This window comes from Anser brachyrhynchus (assembly GCF_964034855.1).
Source record: "Anser brachyrhynchus genome assembly, chromosome: 6".
In the NCBI taxonomy this organism is placed as follows: Eukaryota; Metazoa; Chordata; class Aves; order Anseriformes; family Anatidae; genus Anser; species Anser brachyrhynchus.
Genome location: NC_137700.1, coordinates 18,817,112 through 18,834,362, shown reverse-complemented (window position 1 = coordinate 18,834,362; position 17,251 = coordinate 18,817,112). Strand labels below are relative to the sequence as shown.

Here is a 17,251-nt window from a genome sequence, read left to right as displayed (position 1 = left end):
GCATATGCCAAGAGGGAATGAGACATACAAAATACGTCTTAAACTATACTGGGGGTAAATTATGGCCTTTCTTGGCTTTCTTATCTTGTATGTAGGCAGCCTGTGACACTTAGCTGAAAAGATGTCCCCTCTCTTGCTGTTTTAACTGTTACAGTTCCACGCTTCCGTCCCCTGGAAGACAGGATGGGTGCATGACTAGCAGAGTATAACATAAGAATGTACTAGATGATGTAACTTGATTAATTTCTCAGGGAAGTGATTTCTATTCACAGTTGAATGTTGTAAGAGCATTTTTTGGTCCTGTTCATTGTGTTTTTTGGAGCTTTTCATGCTAAGCAGAAAATAAGCCGTTATTGGGGATTCAGCAATTCTAACACTTGTAGAGCAGAAAGTTTGCGTCTGATATGCCCAAGATTGCTAACTAATCTTACAATGAGCTGCTGAGGCCTAAAATTAACCTTCTAATGTTTTGTGCGTTTTGCTTTTTTTCACATTGTTTTGGGTTTTTGTTTATGTTTGGCTCATTATTTTTTTTTTTTTATAATCTTGAGCCTTTCCTTACATACTACAAAAGCAAAAAAAGTAATGTTTTATTATCTTCTCCAAGTCACTTGCATTTAAATTTGTTGTTTACCCTTTGGACTGGTTTATGTATTTAGTCTGCTCACCTATTGCCTGTGTATCTAAAAGCAAAGTATGAAGGATTACTATGTTCAGTGCTTTGTCCCCCAAGTTTAAGAAAAAAATGCAGTAACGTATAGTTGCCAAATTGCTCTTTAAAGTAGGATGGATTAACTAAAGCCTGTAGGGTGGTAGTTGCCAGATGGGCCTAAAGCTAGAGGGACACCTGTCCCATTCTCAAGTTTGTATCCTGAGTCACATAAAAAGTGTTATTGGGGAATGTTACGTTTGTGCTCTAGAAACCCTGTTTATTTGGTTTAAAAAAAAGAAAAAAGTAGTGAGTAGTGCGGGCCAGCGAGAGATACTGGCAGATCAAATATGCATGTTTGCAAGTAAAAGCTTCTTGAAGCTGGTTCTCCCTTCCCCATTACTTGATTTCATGGCATCTCACGACAGAACCACCAACCTGGAGATAATGTTTTGGATAAAACTAACTCAAAGCTCTGTCCCGTACAGGTTCCATTTTATATGTTAATTCATCTACATACACATCTTAAAAAAAAAAATAAAAAAAAAAAAAAGAAAAGTTCTTTACCCCACAGTGTATCTGGGAAGTCATGTCATACTGTGGAAATACTTCCTTGTTTGTATTTACATCTGTATTAGCATCATAAACTCAGTTATCATAATTACGACTGCCTTGCAGCTGCCATATCAAAATGCTCTGTACTGCAACAGTTTTGGGACAGAGTTCTCATACATTTCAGTTTAACATGCTGTCGTTTTATTAAATGCTAATCTCCGGTTATTACAAGGTCAGTTTGTGTTCCCAAATAAATGAAGCTGATTTGTTTTTTCCAGCAAACAACTACACATAGCATTTTGCCTGAATTTCACGTTTATGTATCACATAACAAACACTCGACGGTCTGATTTTCTGCCACTTCCATTTATTTTAAAGCCTTTAATATCTTCCACAAATCAAATGACCATTCTAGTTCTCTGTGCAATTGTATTACTGTTCTTGTTGCTTAATAGAGCAAGAAGCTGTACAGCAGCATATCTGTAAATAAATCCTACTCTCTGGTTTTCCTTGAAAGTTTCATCTCATCGTCTTGAACGTGGGCAAGTTGTTTACCTAAGAAATGTCTGCAGAGTTTGGAGTTGTTGCAAATTGCTACAATGAGTATCTGTTCTGAAGAGCTGATGTGTTTTCATAATTATTTTTAAAACTTTGTTAGTAGAAAAAAGGAACATGATGAAATTTAAGATTTTATAAACAGATGGTGATTTCTCAGGTAGGGAGAGGGAGGCAGAAGAGGAAAAAGTGGATGCTCAGCCTTTTAATTTCAGACATTAGAATGGAAGCCAAAGCACAGATGCATTGTTCCACCCAAGGAGAGATGGTCCTTCTCCTCCCACATCTTAGGTCCTTTTGGCTTAAACCATTGAGTTCGAGTCAGCAAGTTTGTTGAGGATTGATAGATTTTTTTGAACAAATATCATGAGCAGAAACTGTCTGGCTTTTGTGCTTCTACATTCCTGCACTTTCAAACTATCAAGTTTTAACCTTTCAGCTTGTTTTACATCCTTTAACTGCTGCCCTCGCACCCATATTCCAGCCATTACACAGTTCTGCTGCTTTCTACTTTAACAAAGGAAAAGGGACATTAGTCCGTGCTGCAGTTGGAAGTAAGAGTTGTATTTAGGCCCCCATTACTTTATTCACTAACAAGGGAAGATAGCACCCATCTCTATTCATTTTTTGTTACTTGGAGAATTAGAATATAATACCGATCATAAAAAGAATAGAAAATACATTAATCCATTTTTTTGTAGAAGAACGTGTGAGTGGGAATGATACTCATTTTTAGTCTTCTCTATCTTGGTTTGTTTCACTTTTTTTTTTTTCCACTTTTCTTTCACTTTTTTTTTCTTTTTTTTTTTTTCAGGGAGCTTTCTGATTTTAGATTATGGGTTCTTTTTACATATTAAGTTAATAGTAGGTAGGAGAATAATGGTTGCCCTTACTCCTTTGTCTAGCTGTGAGAAAGCATGTGATATTGTCAGGTTACGTCTTGCCAGCAATACCCATATGGGTCTGACTGAAGATTTGCTTTCCCCTGGAAAGCAGCAGCTCACATGTATATATCATCCTGGTGACTAGTTATGACTAAGTGGAAGTACTTAGGAGTGTCGGAAAGTCACCATCGTATTTACCACATTCATGCCTTTACTTACTCAGCGTTACCATTTATTACTTCTTTTTCATTATTCAGAATTCTTTTCATATTATTCATTTTTTATTATTATTTTATTTTATTTTTCCCCCCAAATACTGTGGTTAACTGAGCCTTCTTGCAAAGCAGGAAATCCTGCAGAGTCTTTGAACTGAACCTTACTTACCACTGTCACACACTTTTACTTATCTCACGCTTATGTCAGGGAGGGGAAAGGGACAGTGGAAACATAGACTGTAGGTCACAGTAAAGTTTAGGTTTGACAGGACCTGAGGAGATCATCTGGTTCAACCTCCTGTGAAAAGCAGAGTGTTATCCAGGGTGCTGTCAAGCCAAGTCTTAAATACTTGGAGATTTCACTGCTTTTTTGGGCAACCTGTAACATGCTTAATTGTTCTCAACTGTGAATAATTTTGTTTTACATCTAGATGGAATTTCCCCTGAAGCAACTTGTGCTGGTTGCCTCTTGTCCTATTGCTGTGCCAAGATGGAGGCAAAGATTGCCTCCATCTTCTCTGTAACTACCATTTAGGCAGTGAAAGACTGTGATTAGATCCTCACTGAGCCACCTCTAAGCTGAACTAGTGCAATTCTTTCAGCCTGTCTTCATTGCAGAGTTCTCCAGTCGTCTCAGTGTCTGGTGGTCCTTTGCTCTCCAAGGTTTTTAATGTCTTCCTTGGACTGGAGGGGGTGTGAAAAATTAGAGAAAACACTCCCAAGTGTGGCCTTGCATGTGCTGAGTGGAGTGGCATGATCACACCCCTTGATCTGTTGTCTTTTTCCTTGTTGATGCAGCTCAGGTCAAGGCTGAACGAATGTAGTATTAGTCCTTGCTGCTTGGTTTTAGTGTTTTGTTACTGTTTGTTCCTGCTGAGAGGTCAGAAAGAAGCATCTTCTTCCTCAGCTCCTAAACCAGTTCTTGGGCTTTTTACTCAAATTTTTGGAATTGATCTCAGGAGGAACATCCGATCTTGACAGAATCTCAGAGTGACTCATCTCCAAAGTATGCATTTTTTCATTCCTGTCACATACCCATCCTTGGCACTGTTTGTTAACAATACTCTTTCTTCCTCCTTCTGTCTTCATTCTTTTCAGGAGTTTTTCGTCTATTCTTCTTCTCCATTCCTTTGCTTGCCCTCGTTTTTTGACTCATGACTTCTGATGGAATCCTCTATGGTTCTTTTACTCACTGACACTCCAGAGATGTTGAAGCATCCTTTGTTGTGCCTTCACTATGCGTTCATGTTGCATCTTTCTTGCCTCGCTGATTGTATGCTTTCCAAAAGTGCTGTTTCGAATTCCTCTCCTGGGTGATCCCAACACATCATCCAGCTTTTCCACTCTGCTGAAAATTCTCCAGGCTTTTGGTTACATTTGTCTGTGCTTAGTCCTGGGCATTCCAGTCATCCTTGATGGACCAGCCATTTTCAGCACAACTGCTTCTGCAACACTCTACTGTCTTGAATTAATCTCTGCAAACTGTGGTTTAGCTGTCCTAGGGAGATATTAGTCAACCCCTCTTGCAGGTTTCAGTAGCAATTGTGTAGGAAATATGCACCTTATTGCTGGATAATTTATCCATCAGATTCAGGTATAACAGCCATTTTACAATGTTTAACAGAACTGCCCTTGTACTTGCTTAATATTATCTATAAATATCCCCAAAGCTACCAAGTGTTCCTTCAGGTTTTCCTATCTAAACATGTGTCTCTCAAGTCTATTGTACCCCGTGGCAGTGGCTTCACTGCTGTGTTAAAACCAGTGCTCATCATATTGATTAGTCTCTGAGGTTTTTTGCCACTGTGCATCTACTGTTCATCCATTGTTTTCTGTCTTTTAATTAGATTTCTAGGTGGCCTTTATTTAAGAAAACAGACAGGAACTCTCTTTGTGTTTGAATAGCACCTAACAGAATTATGTTTGGTTTGGGATTTAAACTTCTGGAAAGTATTACAGTAAAATAAGTTTGCTCAAAACAAATGTTTTAACCAAAGTGATGACTGAAGAGCTGCCTTCTTCTCTTATGTTTTGGTCTCTCTTGCTTTGTTACCGATGAGAGCTTCTGGTACTCTGAAAGGGTGCCAGAAAGTTTCTTTTACACATTTTTGGGCTCTTAAGAGCCTGTATTTATACTAGGCGATGAAAAACAATTAATGAGCTGCTTGCATAAAATCACAAAGAATAATGTGTAGACTTAATTGAAACTAGCTAAACTAGTTACTTAGTAGACTTATGTGAAACAAATCTGTGGGTAAACCTATTTTTTTTTTCAGATTAAGAAATACCTCATGTTGACAGTTGTTGAGATGAACTTGCTATCACTTAAGCCTTTCATAAATGACGTTGTCTTGTATAAGTAAACTTAATTAGCTTAATCTAGATATAGCTGACTCTTTAATTTCTCGTTATGACAAGGAATGTAGAATTGATGGGGCAAACAGAACAATATAGTGTGCTAGATCTTACTTAGAAAAGCAAGCTATTTGCTACATTGCATGCAACTACCAGACTAGTGCACTTCTGCCATCGTTTGTTGTGTTAATCCTGATTGCTTGCTCTCAGCACATGACTATATGACCAATCTTCTCTTTTTTATTCTTTTTTTTTCAGTTAAAATGTTACTTTCTCATATCTGCCTTTGGTTTCCATTTTTTAAAAACTTAAGCTGATGGCAAAGATAAGCTGTTTGTTGTTTGTTTGCTTTTAAAAAATGGCTTTACGTATATATATAGAAAACATAGTGACTGATTTCAGAAATGCGGATACAGGAACCAGTGCTGAAACAGTCAGCTGCGTACTGTATCCATTACAATTTAAATGTGCAATTATCCATCCTGGCAAATCTGCATTGTCTTCTGCCCAAACTCTACAGCCTTAGGCAAGGCTGTGAATTAAGAGCTTTTCAGCAGCAAATTGCTGTATGGCTTACCATCAAGTCTCTCAGTGCTGAACTTACTGGTTCACATAGTGAAGCCAATATGCTTTGTACAGGAATGGATGGTGTGAACAGTTCGGCGTTGCATACTACTACAAATTTTAGCGTTTCCCTGTTTAGGGATTAAATTCTATTGCAAGTGTGTTGCATATGTTTATGTATTTATTGTTCAGAAAATTATCCCACTCTTTCAGGAAAGTAGAACTTTCCAGAATGGATTTAGTAGCTCTAGTTTTGTGCCTGATTGGAAGCTTAAGCACAATGCAGTATATTTTCTGGAACATTAAGGTCTTTGCTGTGGGTTATTTCTTATAACAAGGAAAAGCAATGTGTATTCCTTCCTTGCCTCTCAGTGCTTACTATCTAAGGTAAATTAGATTCCCAGAGAAATGGAATGAATATCATTCTGTTAAATGTGAAGGACTGCATTTCTGGAACTAAGACTGGGAGACAGCAAAAGTGTTACAAATCACATCTATTTTATTAAAATCTGCATCTCTCCACACGTTTCACTGGACTGTGAGAAATGCAAGCCTGGAAATGGAGATTGCAGTCTCTCAGTAGGGTTAATAGCTTAGGCTGCGGTTCTGACTCTGAAATCAGCCCTGTCAATGCTAGTGCCAGTTCTGGCTCAGAGATCTTCATTACTCGGTGTAGATCTGGCCATAGATTCCTTTTACTGATCATAAATGTCAATACAGTCCTTGGCCTGGTTCAAATTCCTCAATGCCATTATTTTCACTGGAATCATTTCACTGGTAGGATGGGCTGTCTCTAGCATGAAGCAGAAAAGTGATGAGGTACATTATAAATGTTTTCAATATTCAACTAAAAGGTAATTGTATTTCAAAATAAATAGAAATTAGCTGTGTTCTAGATTGTCATCTCAGTTTTGCTAGAATAAGAAGGGAGTAGCAGGGCTGTAGCTTGGTATTCTGTGCTCTGACATTGGGGTAACAGTGTAAGAACTGGTCCTGTTGTCAGCATGTCCTTGCTGATGTATCAATGTGAGGGTGAAAAAGGTTTGGGTAGAACGTATTTATTTGTTTTACCTCTAATAGTTCTTTGCTTTGCTTTCTTTATAATTCCTTTATAGTCCATAGGTATATTTCAGTTTTTGCTGTTAATCATACCTTCCTCTTTTTATTTATTTATTTATTTAACTTTGCTTGCCAACTTTAATCACACCAGATTATTTTCTTGCAAGCGTGCTCACAGAGCTAGAATGCACAGTGGTTGAAGGCAAGTAGGCATACCAAGTAAGGAGGCATAGTAATAACAGGGAGACTGACAGAAACCATGGAAGGAAATTCTTTGGAGAATTTCTAACAAATCCTCCACTCAGCTTGGTAAATGGAAGACTGTATTTTTAAGTATAGGTAACTGAAAAAATTCTATAGAGATTGACAAAACAGATACTACCTAGTTATCTGGGAACCCCTGGGACTTAAAACTCTGTTCTTAAAAAGAGAGAAGGGATGCTCCATTATATTCAGTACCAACAAAGCATATTGATACTGAAGTGAACTGTGTTGCAGCAAAGGAGTACTGTGCATCATCTAGTGAATGGATTGTGTTGAAATTGCATCTTCAGAGCACTGTTCCTTCAGTGTAGCTAAATTATTAGTTTTTGACGCTCTCTTACTGTTCAGTAAGTATACCAAGCACTTTAGTTATTAAGAAAGGAAGCTGTTGATTGCCTTTGTTGGGGTTGGAGCCTCTGGACGATGGACTAATAACTGATTCCTGAAATGGAGCCAATCTCCAGTGGAGAAGAAATGAAAGACTGTGTCTGCTTACAAGCTGAGCTACCCTTTCTTCTTTCCTATTTCGTTACAATAATATGGTCCTAAACCTCATGCCTTACAACTTCCGTCATCTCATGCTTGACTGCTTGATTTAGTTATTATTTATAGGAAATTTGCAGATCAGAAAGCAGATGACTCACCTTAGGTTCTTTTTATTTGCACAGGGGATCTGAATGAAGGAGTTACTGTTTCCTAGATGAGAAGATCATCCTATCTGATAGTTTTGCTGATGTTTTTTATTGTTGCTGCTGTTGTTTGTTTCTTGTCTATGAAACTGCCCCATTCATTTGTGGAATATATTAGCTTTGTAACTCTAGGACTGTTTTAGACCTCTAAAATTTTCTTAGGTTTCTCAGATGGTAGAGTTAAATTCAGATTAAATTTTAGGCTGTCTTTATTTCATCAATAAAACGCATCATTTTTGTTTGATATTTTCCATTCCAGAAAACTCATAGCAAGTATTAGCTATTGAAAGTAGTATAGAAATAGTGACTTAGTGTGGACCTCATTTTGGAAGACACTATACTCGAGCCTTAGGGATGAGATCGTTCTTTACCTGTCCTCGTGAAGCTCTGGTACTATGGGTGAGAGAGATCACTACACATCATTAACTTGAGTCTCTTTAGGAAAAGAGAGGATTGCAGTTCAGGCTTTAAAATGTGCTCATATTTTTGGGCAGGTACTAGAATTCATACTTTCTCTCCATTCAAATAACTGTTCTAGTCATGAAGTTACTCTTGCTCCCTTTCTGGACTGACAAATTTTTGACACATTTGTCCTGTTTGTTTAGAGGTGCACAGGCGCAGAACCATTGCCCCGGCTGACTTCTTGGTTAAAAGGTGAGAGATCTCTTAAGAATCAGCCATGCTAGGGTAGCGTTCTGAGCTGAGTGAGAGACTTGAGGAACACAAGTTGGAAGGAGATTGAAGCTAGAACAATCAGAGTATTAGAAAATGTGATCTATGAGGAAAATACTGAATGGGTTAGTCTTCATCAGCCTAGTAAAGACAGCAAAAGAAGGAGAAAGAAGGGAAAGATATGATAGCCATTTTTAAAAATGTAAAATATTTTTGCACAAGAAGATTGAAAATCTGTTTTTATGTGCTCATAATGGATAGGAAGAAAAAGAATAATCTTTGATTACATGGGGGAAGGTTCAGCTTAGACATTAGGAAAAACAGTTCATAAATGAATGAGCATAAATAATTTTGCTCAATTATCGTGGGACCTTGTGTCTTTCTTCACAGTTGCTCATTTATTTTTATCTATACCTACCTGTGTTTGTAAATGACAGATACATTGATTATCTCCCATTCCATTTTCACTGGCCAGAAGAAGCTGTCAAAGATGCCTGCATGTTAGTTATTATTTGCATGTTATGAAAAATATGCAAAGGGGAAATACATGAATAAGTTTCTCAATTGATGTGTTGAGGGGGAAGGTTCCTTGCTGCCTTCTTTCATAAAAGTTTGTTATGAAACCTTCCCGATTTAGGAAATGATATCACTGAGTATTTTCTATGCACTGCTAAATGCATTAGTAATGGCAGTGCATGTAAGTAAAAAGCTGTTGTTTTATGGTTCTCATTAGCACCTCTAAAAATAGTAACCAAATCAGCTAATAAATAAAGGTACAGGAATAACAAGGCCTGAAATAGTTAATGTTCCTTGAGGGGTGTTCTTTAGTTTTGTTTTTTAATTCAATTTTACTTGGAGAACCTACTTAGAAATAGAATATCAGCCTCTTAAATTGGAGTCAAATTACTGATTTGTGACATGAAAGCAGGTTTGCACAATGATGTACTTAATGGGTTATTTAGTTCCACCTCAGCTGACACAGATCACTCGGTTGAACAGTTATTGGTTACTGAGTGACTAAATGTGGGTGGATGCATGTTACAGGAATCAGAAACCTCTTGATAATTAAAATCAGGAATGAAACTAATAGATACAAGATTGACAGCTAGGGTGCTTTTATTTTATCCTTCTCTGGGACATTTGGACGAACATCTGCTAAAACTGAAAAGTTTGCATTTTGATAGTAAGTTACAGGTGGGAATGCATGTGAAGGATGACAGTGAGCAGTAGCTGTGCGTTCAGAATTGGGCTTTGCATTAGTCTGCATTGTTCTAGTTATGCACAAGGTTTTGATTGACAGGTTCATTCTGTGCACCTTTGTTTAAAATGGAACATTTTATTTGCCGGTCTGATAGTAGAGAAAGTCGCTTGAGACTCAGGAGACTTGAGCAAATCTTCAGGTCCGAGATAATCATTTCATCTACTCCAGTTTGAGAAATGCACATTTCATCAGAAATCTTTTATTAAAGGATATAGTCATCTATCCAAATGAATTACTGTTTTTTTTTGAATATCATCATTTAGCATAATTCACTTAACTGAAATAGATAGGTTAGATATATTAGGGAAAAAATCTTTGATGCAGATGCTACTGTTGCTCAGGCTTTATTCATATGCTAAACCTAAATTTCTTGTGAAATTTTGAAATTTCTATTTTACAACTTATTTCTTCTCCTTTTTAAGCACTGAACACTCAAACTTCACTGCACCTTTCTTTAACATACTGAAGTTTTTTCAAAAGCAGTTTCAATTTTTATCTACATTTCATGTGACAGTCTGCCTTGAAATGTATTTTTAGTTTTGACTTTGGGAGTGAGGCTTTGGGAAGTGCCCTTTTCCATGAAAAATGGAGTCTTCTCAGGAGGAAAAGGAGTTTCTGCAGAAAGGAAGGCTGTATCACATGTTTATAAAGCTCAAAGCATCATTTCAAGTCTCTTTTCACAGAGGTAAGTTTATCTGTACCGTATCTTACTACTCCCTATCACAAGGAAGAATCATTGTGGGAAGTCCATCCACCATTAGGTGAGATGAAAAAGCAAACTAAAAATTAAAGAAAAGCCATAAAAAAGCAAACAGACATGAAAGATGAGGAAAGAAACAAAGATGCTGTAATATAAAGCTGATCAGACTTTTGCTGAAAGTACCTGAAATCTGTGACTGAATCTAGCTGAGTGGATCTTAAAATCATCCCCTGTGCTCTAGCAGACTCCTCAATCCCATGCACAGGGTGTCAACCAGTTATGTCTTGGAAACCTCCCAGGACAGAGGCTACACAATCTCTCTGGGCAGCTTCCTTCCTGCTGGGCTGTCCTCAAGGGAATAAAAGGTTTTCCTTATGGCCGGGCTGAACCTGTTGTCCTTCATCCTCCTGCCATTCTCTTCCGTACAGGGTCTAGCTCCATCTTGTTGATGACTTCTTCATAGGATTTGTGGGGCTGCTGTTAGATGTCCTAAAGCCACCTCTTCTTTAGGTAGAAATAAAGCCCAATGGGAGTCAAAACTGGATGAACATGTGCTTTCTTGTAACAGCCAACTAAGGGTGGATTATTGCTTCCTTCATCTGCTGGTTACACTATGGTTCATACAGCCCAGCATAGTCCTGACATTTCCCTGCTGCCAGGGCACACTGCAGGCTTGTGCCCAGCTTGCTCTCTGCCAGGAATCAGGGTCCTTTTCTGCTGATGTGCTCCCCAGCCAGGCAGCCCACAGCTTCTTTTGTTTGTTGCAAGGGGTTCTACTTTCATAACTGCCAGGCTTTGCATTTTTCCTTTAGAATTTTATAAGGTTCCTGTCAGCCAAACTAATACAGCCTTTGTAAATGTCTCTGGATAGCACTCCTTCCCTTAAGCATACTGACTGGTCCTTCAATCTGGTGTCATCTGTAAACTTGCTGAGTGTGCACTTCATCACCTCCCTCAGGCCTGTGCTAAGAATGTCAAGAAGGATAGGTAGGCAGGGTACAATCTATGAATCCCGTGAGCCTGATCGTGTGAACAGTTCTTAACCCATCTAGTTGTTCACCCACTCGAATAACCACACTTGGTTACAAAACCTGGGAGATGGTGTGAAAAGCCTTCTATAGGACATCCACTGTTCTTCCCGCATCCAGAAATGTGGTCAGTTTGTCATACAAGGTAATGAGGTTGATGAGGCATGATTTATCTGTGGTATATCTATATTGACTCCTAATGATCACAGCTTTGTCCTTCATGTGCCCAGAAGAATGTTTCAAGAGGAGTCATTCCATGATTTTCCCAGAGGCTGGGTGATGCTGAGCATACTTTACTTTCCCAGTTCATTATTTTGACCTTTTTTGAAAATGGGAACCGTCATGAAATTACGAAGAGTCAAAATGCAAAGCATCTGTTTTGTTGCCTTTGGAGTTAGCCAGTCCTACAGTAATGATGTTTTAGAGTCCTTTTTAATATGCATGGGTATGATAGAGGAAACAAATTCTATTTTCTTATTTTCAAATGTTAGAGTAATGTTTAGAAGTAAAAGTACTCAATTTCAAACACAATTACAAAATTGTTAGGCCATATATACTTTATAAAGTTTTCCTGAAAAAACAGGAACGACTACTGAATTGGCTTTTCATTCTGTCTTCAAGCAGTATTATTTCCATGATAAATTAAATGTCTTAATTAGCTTTCCACTAGATGGAGCAACTGTATGTCGACCCAGAAGAGGAAACAGAGAATACATTTTCAATAATAAAAACTACAGATCACTTACGTTAAAAGCTAATACTCTGTTCCTGTTAATTATCATTTTTTTGAGTTTAAAATGGAAACTTCAAACTAATGTGGTGTTTTCATTTAACAGGCATAAACAAACGGTACGCTGACTGGAGCTGTGTATCAGTTGGCATTGGGTTCAAGTCAGGGACTTTGGTTACAATAGAGGTGTATCATTGTAATATCTATGATCACATTTTTCTGTTGAAGGAGGTACCTTTTGAAGGAGGTCAGTTTCCAAACTTTCTAGATTTCAAAAATACCTATATGCTTACAACAGCATAACTAGCTCAGCATTTTCAAGAGTAAAACTCCCCAAGCTGTTGTAGGCATTATGGGAGAGTGGCATAACTACCAAGTGCCATCAGTTCTTCAAGAGGTACAACCAAACTCAGGGAAGGAGAGAATGAAACCAGAGCTGCAATGCAGGTTTTCAGCAAAAGGGGTGTAACTATGGATAGAAAATAGAAGCTAAAACTCTCTGTGCCAACTTCTTCAGTGGTGACAACTTCTAATTTTTACTTAAAAATGATTTTCAGAAGGCAGTTCTCAAAAACTTCACTTTAAACCTTTCAGTTTAAATTGAAAAACCCTGTGCTCACATCCTTCCTGTCTCTCAGGCCAGTTCTTGAGAAGACCATTATCCTAACGTATTCTCAGTGAGAACTAAAAACCCAGGAATTGTCACCTGGTGCCAGGCTACTGATATGTCCGTCAGTTTCTAACGGCGATAAATCTTAACTTTTTGTCCTGATATCTTGGAGTGGAATATTGTAAATTGGCTAATTGTTAAACAAACAAACTCGAGGCATCCAGTAGTAATACAGTAAGTTGTGTCCCTTACTTGAAGAGTTCACTGTATTTACTATTTTTTAAACCTCAACTTTTTACCATGTAACATAGTCTTACTTGTATTGAAAGTACTTTCATCTCTCTGTTTTGAAGGTCATTATTTATTCTTACCAGTTATAAATTACAAAACTGTTGGTTCTTTGCTGAAGTTTCTGTTCTCACCACTAATCTTAAATTGAAATTACAGCTTAGATCGATAAAAAATGTTTGCACTATTTTCTCTTTTAGTGACAGGAACTGTTTGTCACCTGCATTTGAGGATTAAGTACCTGTAATGTGTACAGGTTATAGCAGGATAACATTTTTACTGCTACTTGATGACAAATGTATTGACAGCAGTTGTTGACAACACTGCTATCAAAGCCAAAGTCCTGATCTCCAATTTAATTAATAATGTTAGCTTTATATCCATAACTTCTCAAATAATATGCAGAAGATATTTTTTAAGAAAGGTTCCAAGAACAGCTTTCAAGAATAGACATATGATCATGTTATAAATACGAAGGTTAATATTTATTATAGTAGTGAGATGTCATAATATTGACAGTTTAAGAACATAGGATTTTAATTTGCCCTAAAATAATGTGCTTTTTATTGTTTTCAAAACAATATAATTTTATCAAAAATCTGAAAAGTGTTTTTAGTGAATTTGAAATAAGAGATGAACAATTATGAGATTATTAATAAATTGAGCAGGAAAAATACATAATGCTTGCAGTTTCTTCTTCCGTAGGTATATGAAAATTGTCAGTCTGTCATCTGGCAGAATTAAGTGGGGGATAATATTGGTATTATGAATAAGAAACAAAATACCAAGCACTAGCTAAATATTTGTGAAGGGACCGTTTATGAAACATTTGCCATATATTGTTACATTGAATAACATAATTCTCGATGTGTTGAAGTTTGCAAATACGGGCATTAGTCACATTTTCAGAGTAGAACATACAGTTGTTTTAAACCCATTCTGCTCTTAGTGAAGAACATAATAGGCTAAATTCTGACCCTAGTAAAGTGCATACAAAGCATTTCTATTTGCTGCTGTAGTATTACATACCACAAATAAATCTGTATTTGCACTGATATAATACAGAGATCACTCATCAGCTCAATCCTGATGAGGTGTTAGTCTGCACTCCTGTTTGGTATTCATTTGGGAAAAGTAAGGACGGAGTGTGGGGGGACTGACACCAAGTAAGGTACAGTAAGAGAGCATATAATGACAGTTTAAAGGCCAATATTTAATTGAATGTTAGATAAGTAGAGATAGCTTCTGTCCTTCCATTCCCATCACGATGCCTCTGTTCGTTTACACTATATACCTTGAGATTTTAGACGTGGATCTCCATTATTTTTTAGCATCTGAGACTGTTTATTTGCAGGATTCATGTTTCATGAGTGTATGTGACCTTTAAAAGTGAATGATCTAGATAAAGTTATTTGGACAATCACTTTTGAGGAGGGTCTGCATATAAAAATCTGCGTTGGAGAAAATTCTGTAAAAAGTAGTCATACATGTTGTTCTACAAACTTGGATTGAAAAGCAAATAAGCCAAAGAGAACAGCTGCATACATTTTGAAAGGACTGGCAGTTTAAAAGGACTGGCCAAAAGCCACACCTCAGTTTTATTAATTACTCTCTGTAAAACTCTAGTAGTAAAGCAAATGTAAAGGTTTTGCACCAGAGGAGTGATATTTGTTTTACAGATGAAAATGTGAAGGTAATGTATAGGTGGAAATCACCCACGTGTGATGGTATTGACTTGCTATCGTGGCTTTAAGTTGTGTACCAGCAAGGTGAAAAAATCATCAGTACTATAGAATTGGTTATAAATACAATGTAGAGTCCTCAGCCTGAGTCCTCGGAAGCAAAACCAGTGAGAATGCGGATTTATTAAAAACTCTGAAATATGGAAAGGAATACAAATTTACTAACTGTGTAATGCTACAGCAGGAATAACATAATCATAGTATTAAATATGTAGGGACATACTTGAATGTGCTTTTGTGGGGGTCAACAAAGGCTTTTTGCAAATGACTAAAATTGGTCAGAATTGGGGGTCAGGAGGTTGGGGCAGGGGTCCTGTGCCCCTCTGCTGCATCAGCCAACTCTTCCATAGCCTTATCTGTAAACTGCTCAGGTTTCATCTTAAAATTGAATTCTCCCCTTTTCCAGTATTCCTAGGGGATGTATTCCTGTAATTCCTGTAATATTCCTGTAACCACCGGAAACCTTTTTGCTTAATTTTCCTGGTTTGAAACGATCTATTTTGAAAAATTTACTGCCATGTCTCAGCCACGTTTATAGCTTCTTACTGACTGGATTCTTGCACAGAACTTAATTTTTACATCAACATTCTTCCTTACATTTACTGGAGATTCCTTACTTTGTATGTCTGTCTTAATAGTGAATTTGCCACTGATGTCTTGTATTCGTCCTGTCACTGATTACATACATCCAGTCTTCTTCCTTATCTGTCACTTGCAGTCTCGGAGACTCCAGTTTCTGTCAGAGATTCGTCATAGCCCTAAATATTTAACCTTCAACTAATTGTACTTTGAAATTCCTTCTATGCTTCTTATCCCAGTTCTCAAGCTCTGCTGCTCTTCCTTTACAAAAAATCTGTTTAGGGATATTACCTTCTTTCATGTTACTAGAACTGGTAGTCTATACTCTTAATATAAAAGACCAGTTCAAAGATGCAATAACATTTTCTTAGTGTAGAATTCATAATGAGGCTTTAAGACCTGCCAGGAGTTGCATTACGTTAAGTTTTCACAATATGGAATACCCAGATACCCATGCGTTCTCACATGGAATGTTTATGTAAGTGGTGGATACATGTGTCATTTAATAAATATGGACCATGAAGGCAATATGAACAACCGAGAATCCTGCACTGAATTGTATAAAACAGGTATCAAGAAGATAAAACAAGTATTTCCATTTTTATAATTATTACTATTTTAAATTTTTGATGCTTTTTGTCTGAAAATGAGTATGGTTCATGGTTTGTGTTTGAAGATTTGATAAATCGGAGCTTTCTTCTTGAAGCTTGTGTCCTTTAATGCATGGATATGTGTTGTTAAGTTTATCATACCAGTAGTTGAAAACCTGCCAAATCTGGACTTCCAAAACCAAATATGAAAGACTTTATGACAGTGATAATCCTTGCCTGAAAATAAAATGTTTCTTTTCTCATTTACAAGTAAAGTGTGTCCAGGTGGGTGTATTGTGTTCATCTTTGCCCCCAAAGTTGACTGCGTTTCTGTTTTCTTGAGGATACCTAGGCATATTTTTCACCATCAGCATTATATTTCTGTCAATTTGGCTTTGAGTTATTTATTTCTTACTCTATTATCTTACTGAAATTGCTGTAATTTTGTTTAGTGAGTGAAATATACTTCTGTGCTTTGAAGTACTGGAGTGCTACTTAAACCTTGTTACAACGCTGATGTTGAAGTCTAGTAATGCATATTCCACCTGCTGGCCACAGAGGCACTTTCCCAAATGGTACAAATGTATGCAGGTGCATTTACACAGTTTAATGCAAGTGCATTACAGTGATTTGGATCTAAAAAGAAAATAACAGAATGGTGTAATGTCCATCAACAAATATTGTTTATGTATAATCTGCAGTAAAAAATAGAAGGTGAGAATACATAGCAATTCTGGATTAAAAAAAATACATTTGACATGATTGAAAATTGGGTAAAAGTAATGATGACTTTCAGTTTGTGTTTTTTTTTTTTTTCCCTATGTGTCTTTTGGTAGGCCTATTTAATACTCAGTATCTTTACAAGATTCTCTTGGGACTTCAGGCTTATGTGAAATGAAGAATGGCACTATTTCCTTGTGACTGGAAGGTTAGAGTTCAAGCTGGTAGTAGATCATCCAACAGCAGATCTGTCACCAGTTATTTATTGAGTCTGGGCTTTAAATGTGAATCCCCTTAAGACAAATGAAAACTTACCGGGTACCCTGTTGCATTGTCAGAACTAATATTAATTTTTAAATAGTTTGCAATTCTGAATTCTTTGTGTGCTTCATTGTGTACTGTTTTGTTAGTATGGTTGAACTTGCTTTGAATGTTTTATTTAGCATCCCTTATAAAGCCACATTCAACACACTTTATTAACTAAGCTATTTATGGTAAAATTCAGAACCCTTGCAAGAAGAATATGTTGGTAAGTAGGAGGA

General features: G+C 37.0%; 1 protein-coding gene across 26 annotated transcripts in view; it reads left to right on the top strand.

The window, feature by feature from the left end:
* CTNNA3 (catenin alpha 3) overlaps positions 1–17,251 on the top strand; it is a 488,015-nt gene that overhangs the window by 407,541 nt on the left and 63,223 nt on the right. The gene's annotated exons all lie outside the window — the stretch shown is intronic.